Here is a 6,137-nt window from a genome sequence, read left to right on the forward strand (position 1 = left end):
GGACAGGTTCTGAGATGCACCAAGACATATCCTATGTTTGCAAATGGGTGACAAGGGCTCAGGCTGTAAGAGGGCAGGGAGAGGGTGTGAGGCAGAGGTAGGAGGTTAAGACTGGGCGAGGTGATGATGAAGAGACTTTAGTGCTAGACTAGGAGCTTAGAGTTTCTCCTAGACAATAGGGGAGATATAGATGGTTAATGAGCATGAGTTGGTGGTATTGGGAAGAGGTCACCCACTCACATGGCTACAGGGGCCGGGCAGGCAACAAACGTGAGTGAAGTGGACTTGGTGAGAGACAGAGAGAGCACACCCTGTCTAAAGGAGTAGCTGTCACTTGGCTTCAGTCAACTGTGGACAATGAAACCCATATCTCCCAACTTATTAAGAGATGTGAGAAATATTTACAACTTGGTCTACTGATAATCGGGGTTGTTGCCCCAATTCTCCATCTCTTTCTTTACACACACCTTTTGCAATGTGACTTTGCACCCCTCCCATTGAGTAGCAGAGTCTGTTTCCTCACCCCTTGAATCTGCTTGGACCCAATAAAGGTGGCAGAAGTGACAGAGTGTGTGTTCTCAGCCTAGGCTTCAAATAGCCTTGCATGCTTTCTCTCCCTCGGAAGACTGCCTCCACCATGAGGACAAACTGGGCTAGCTTGCTGGAGGATCAGAGACCACATGGAGCAGGGCTACCTTATCCCAGCCAGGCTGGCCTAGAGTAGCCCACCCCCAGCTGACCCACCAGCTCTGGAGACGAAACAGTTCAGCTGAGACCAGTCAAGCCCAACCCAAATCAGCAAAACCACCCAGGAAGCCTATAGACTAATAAAAAAATATATATTTTTTTAAGCCACTAACTTTTGGGGTAGTTTGTTAGGTAGCAATAGTTAACTGATATAACAACTAATTCATGTTTTAAAAAACAAACCCTCCGAGGGTGCCAAGACCATTTGATGGGGGACAGAATAGTCATTTCAACAAACAGTGTTGGGACATTGCATAGTTGCATGCAAAAGAATGAAGTTGGACCCCTCCCTCACGCCATATACAAAAATTACTTCAAAATGGATCAATGACCTAAATATAAGAGCTAAAACCATAAAACTCTTAGAAAATGTAGGGGTAAGCTTTTATGTCCTTGGATTTGGACATAGAGTCTCAGATAGGACACTCAAAGCACTGGCAACAAAAGAAAAAAAATAGGTAAATGAGACTCCTCAGGGTTTCATCTGGCCCCTGCCTGGACCTCACAGGAGATACCTACAGCTAATGGTGTGCTCTCCCCCACCCCTAGGCATGCTGAGCCCACATGTCTGTGCCTGTGTGTGCTGCTCATGTCCCAGCCCTGACTGGCAGTGGATCTTCTGACCAGCTGCTTCTAGCCTGGGGCAGGTGGTCAGCGCCACCACCCCAATGCAGATACTTGTCTGATCAGACCTGCCCTGCGGGGTTTGGGTTCAGGGTGGAACAGTGGTGTGCGCACAGCCTCCACACCCCAGGCAGGTAACGTAAAGGTGTGAAGTAGCTGGATGTAACTTGGTGGTTGATGGAGAGAGGTCAGTGGTGAGCTGGGAGGGAAAAAGGGCAGCTACTAGTTGTTGTCGTTAGGTGCCATCGAGTGGACTTTTGACTTATAAACATTCCATGTGACAGAGTAGAACTGCCCTGTAGGGTTTCCTAAGCTATAATCTTCATGGGAGCAGATCGCCAGGTCTTTATCCCGTGGAACTGCTGGTTGGATTCAAACCGCCATCCTTTCGATTAGCAGCCCAGCACTTAACTGGACCTCCATAGAGATGCTGGTCCACAAATGCCAGATATTCTGATTTTCTTAAGGAAGAAGCTAGAAATTCCAACTTTATTTTAAATCTCTCCCTTTTTAATTACAACATGGTTTGAACACCCTGTGGACCAAACAGAACCCGCCTGCAGGCTGCACTGGGTCCTCCCACCTGCAGGGTGCGCTGTCCGGCCAACAGGACAGAGTTCTCACTCCAGGGCTTGAGGACATGACACTCAGGCCTCATGGCGAACTGTCGATCTGGGTCCTGGACCTGATCGCGACTATGTCACCAAGGTTGAGCTGCCGGCTCGACAGGCTGAGTGTTAATTAGAAATGGTCCCTCTCTGGGCAGGTGCGGCATCATGTGTGTGGGGGCGTGTCTTCGCTGGAGGTAAGCTCCATGTGACCCACCCACCCCCCCCCCCACCAGGGCCTTTTGTTCAAGGCTAAACTGGACACACATCACTGTGTGAACCAGCCCAGGCTTTCCTGACCCCACGCCAGCCCGAAATATTCTTCCCCTTCCTCAGCCTTCAAGGCTCAGCTCCAAGGAAGCTGCTTCTTCTGTGAAGTCCTCTTTGATTCCCCTCCCTGACTGAGATCACTCCTCCTGAGCCCCTTGAAAACTGGGAGTACCCCCTCTTCCTTTTCTGCCTTGTCCTGGGGGTTTCTCAACAACTGTCAGGCATCCCCAGCAGACTGTGGACTCCTCCATGGGTGGGGAGGGTACTCACCTGTGACCCCCCAGCTTGGCCCAGGGTCTGGCACCTAGTGGGTGCTCATGGCTGTGCTGCAGGAGCCAAGGGTGAGAGATGCCACCTTAGAGCAGGTGTTGGAACAGCAAAGCCCTGAGAGGATCTCATGGGGAAGGGGGGACCTAGAGACTTAGAAAAGATGCAGGCCTCCCTGACCCCCGGTTCACACAGCTCAAGGTGATTTGCCTGATAAATATTTCCTAAGGAAGCTGAGGAATTGCCCCCAAAGTGCACTTGGAGGCAACTGGAGCCCAAGGTCCCTTTTCCATGCCTCCCCCAAATCCCTCTGACCTGCCCACCTGAAATTCCCCCAAGGTCCCTCAGCGGAGACTGCAGCAAAGGCACATAGGCCAGTGAGCCTGGCAATGGAGATGGCTGTGGCCATCTGTCAGCCCCTTAGCACTGGTCACCATAGGGCAAGGACTAGATGAGCCTAGTGAGAGTGGGAACAGAACACAGCAAAGTCCAGATTCAGAGACGGACCTGGGCATTGCCGGTGGGGGTGTTGGGACACTCCAGGCTGCAAGGGGAATTTGTAGGTCCATGGGCGGTGGGCTGTTCATCGCTGTGATCCTCTTAAAACTAACCACTTCAGAGGTATAAAAAGAGCAGATTAGGCACAGAGCAAGCAGGCAAGCACAAACAGGGGAAACATATATGCCACGTGGACATCTCCAAGGGACGCCAAGAAGAAGGCTAGAGAAGCTGAGACAGAATTTTCCCCCAGGGTTGACAGAGAGAGATTTACCTCTATTTGTTCTCTGAGAAAATAATTTTTTTTTATTGTGCTTTAAGTGATATTTGTTTTTTAAAGCAGAAAAAAAAAAAAAGGCTAGGTTGTTCCTGTTTGAAGGGGATGACGAGGATGGGGAAGCTGAGGCACTGGGTAGCAACACCCAGGAGGCAGGCTGTGTCCCCAACAGCCAGGAGGCAGGTTGTGCCCATAGCCTGGCCCAGGAGAAAGGATTGGGCTGGTATTTCTGAAAGGAGATTGCCTGAATTCTTAGAAAAACAATATCTGGGCTTGTTGCTGGGGCAGAGGGATTTGGGTCACCAGCTGGGCTGGTTGGTGCTGTAATTGGCATGTGATGTCTCAGAATTCAAGGGCACCTAGCTAAAGCTTGGTCTTCCTAACTCCCTCCCCAAAGCCCCCCTCCCCCCAGACCCTACATTAAACAAGATGTTCTGATTGTTTATTTCTCCTTCTTTAGCTGGGCTGCTAATCAAAAGATTGGCAGTTCAAATCCACTAGCGACTCCTTGGAAACCCTATGGGGCAGTTCGACTCTGTCCTATAGGGTCCCTGTGAGTCAGAATTGACACGACAGCCATGGATTTGGTTTTGGTTTCTCATTTTATTCTTCTTCTATGGAATGCGTGGTGGGGATAAAGTCTTAGAGGCATTCATCTGAGCAAAGCAGAGACTTCATGGGGCAGGTACACAGAAAACAGACAAATAGTCCCAAGCTCAAAGCCGTTGGCTTCTCGTTCCTCACCTCATTGCCTGCCGAGTGAGGGTGATGCTTGCTGGTGGCAGAGTGGGGTAGGGACCAGGGCTCAATGAGGAGGGAAGGCCAGTGGAGCAAGGTTGTCCCCACAAGTAGGAAGCCACCTGCACACAACCATTGCATTTCAGAAGGGCAGAGCCAGAGACCCCATGGGGATCAATTTGACCTTAGAACACAATCCAAACTCCTTATCTTGGCCATCCAGGCCCAGTGCAGTCTGGCCCCACTGACACCCTGACCTCATCTCCCTTCACTGCATCATTAGGGTAACTTGAGTGCAAGCAACAGGAATAAAATCTGGATAACTTAAGCAAAATGGAGTTGATTGGAAGGATAGACAACTGGGGCCAGCACCAAGATAAGAACACCAGGCCCTCAGGGTTCCACAGCCTGTATGCTTGGGCTCCAGTGTTCTGTCTTCATTTATGTCTCTCTAGATTCTGAGTGTCTGTTGGTGGCCAACCCTAGGTCATAAGCCTACCCATGAAGAGTAGGGACAGGAGGAACCTGGCCCAAGAAGGCTTTAAGGACCCACTTAGTTTCTGAAGAGAGAAAGCAGTACCCTAACAATACCATCCTCAATGGGGAGAAGGTAACTCCCCCAAAGGAATGAGAGACAGAGGCTTGGTGGCCAAAACCACAGCTGACTGTTGTGTGCCCCTTTATTTATTCTTCTCCAGCCACAGTGCCTTCATCCTTTTCCTCAAATACAATAAGCTTGTTCCTACCTCAGGGCTTTTGCACTTGCCATTCCCTCTATCTGGAGCACTCTTCCCCTAGTTCTGAACATGACCGATTTCTTTCCCTCCTTCCCAACTCAGATCTAACATCACCTCCTCAGGGAAGCCCTCCTTGACTGCCCACTGGCAAGTTTCTCCCATCAGGTAATCTTGATCCCATCCTTGGCATGTCTCCAACCATCTAAACGAATGTTGACTATTTTTTTGTTTTCTTTGTGTGCCTGTCTCCCCCCAGTGGAATATAAACGTGAGAACAATGACAGTTATTAATCACTGTTGTGTATATCCCTGCCCAGCACAGGGTTTAATAAGCATTTACCAGGGTCATAAATACATAGGAACAAAGAGACCCAGAGAGGGAGGGTGGCTTCGTCAAGGATGTCCAGAGGGAAGACTGTGATGTTGACAAGGGTGCCTAAATTAAAAAAAAAAAAAAAAAAAAATCAGTGTCATCGAGTTGATTCCAACCTATGGTGACCCCATGTGTTTCACAGTAACACTGTGCTCTATAGGGGCCTCATAGCTATGGTGCTTGGGAAACACATAGCCAGGCCTTTCTTCCTAGGCACCTCTGGGTGCATTTAAATTGCCAAACTCTTGGGTTAGTAACCAAGTACTTAACTGTGTCCCCCAGGGACTCTAAACCTTACCTAGCACATGGCTAAGAGCACAGGCTCCGGAGCAGACCACCTGGGCCTCAGTTTGTCCTCAGCACTCACTAACTGTGTAAACTTGGGATAGTGAGTTTCTTAACCTCTTTGTGCCTCAGTTTCACCACGTGTAAAAGGATAATAATAATACATCCTTGGAGGCTTGTCATGAGGATTAGATGAATGAGTGCAGGCAAAGTGCTTAGAACAAAGCCTGGTAATGCCAAAGCAGGTCAATCAATGTAAGCTGTTACTATTGGAGTCCTAGCTTTGACTGACAGGCCGCGTCCAACCCGCCCTCGCCCCAACCAGGATGACGGGCAAGCAAGCAAGCAAGATAGTTATGGTATAAACACGCAGGCAAACAAACCAGAGCCTGCAGCAACCCAGGGACCAGGAGAAGGATGACTCCTGCAGAGCCCCATGGGGGGCCCTTGATTTGCAAAGTGCAGGAAGGAGAACCCAGGCCCCCTGGCTGCCAACATGCCCCTTTCTGCTCTGCCACATACCCCAGAGCTAGGAAGGAAGGTACTGGAGCCTGTCTGTGTGGTCGTGGGGGAGGAGCAGCTGCTCTCTGGACCTCAGTTTCTTCAGCTTTAAATTGAAAACCAAGAACCTCTGCCTGCCCTGACCGGTCTTGAGAGGATGAACAGGCAAACCAATAGTAGATGAGCTGTGTAAGATGTGAGGTGGGTGATTA

The sequence above is a fragment of the Elephas maximus genome, chromosome 21 (assembly GCF_024166365.1).
Source record: "Elephas maximus indicus isolate mEleMax1 chromosome 21, mEleMax1 primary haplotype, whole genome shotgun sequence".
Lineage (NCBI taxonomy): Eukaryota > Metazoa > Chordata > Mammalia > Proboscidea > Elephantidae > Elephas > Elephas maximus.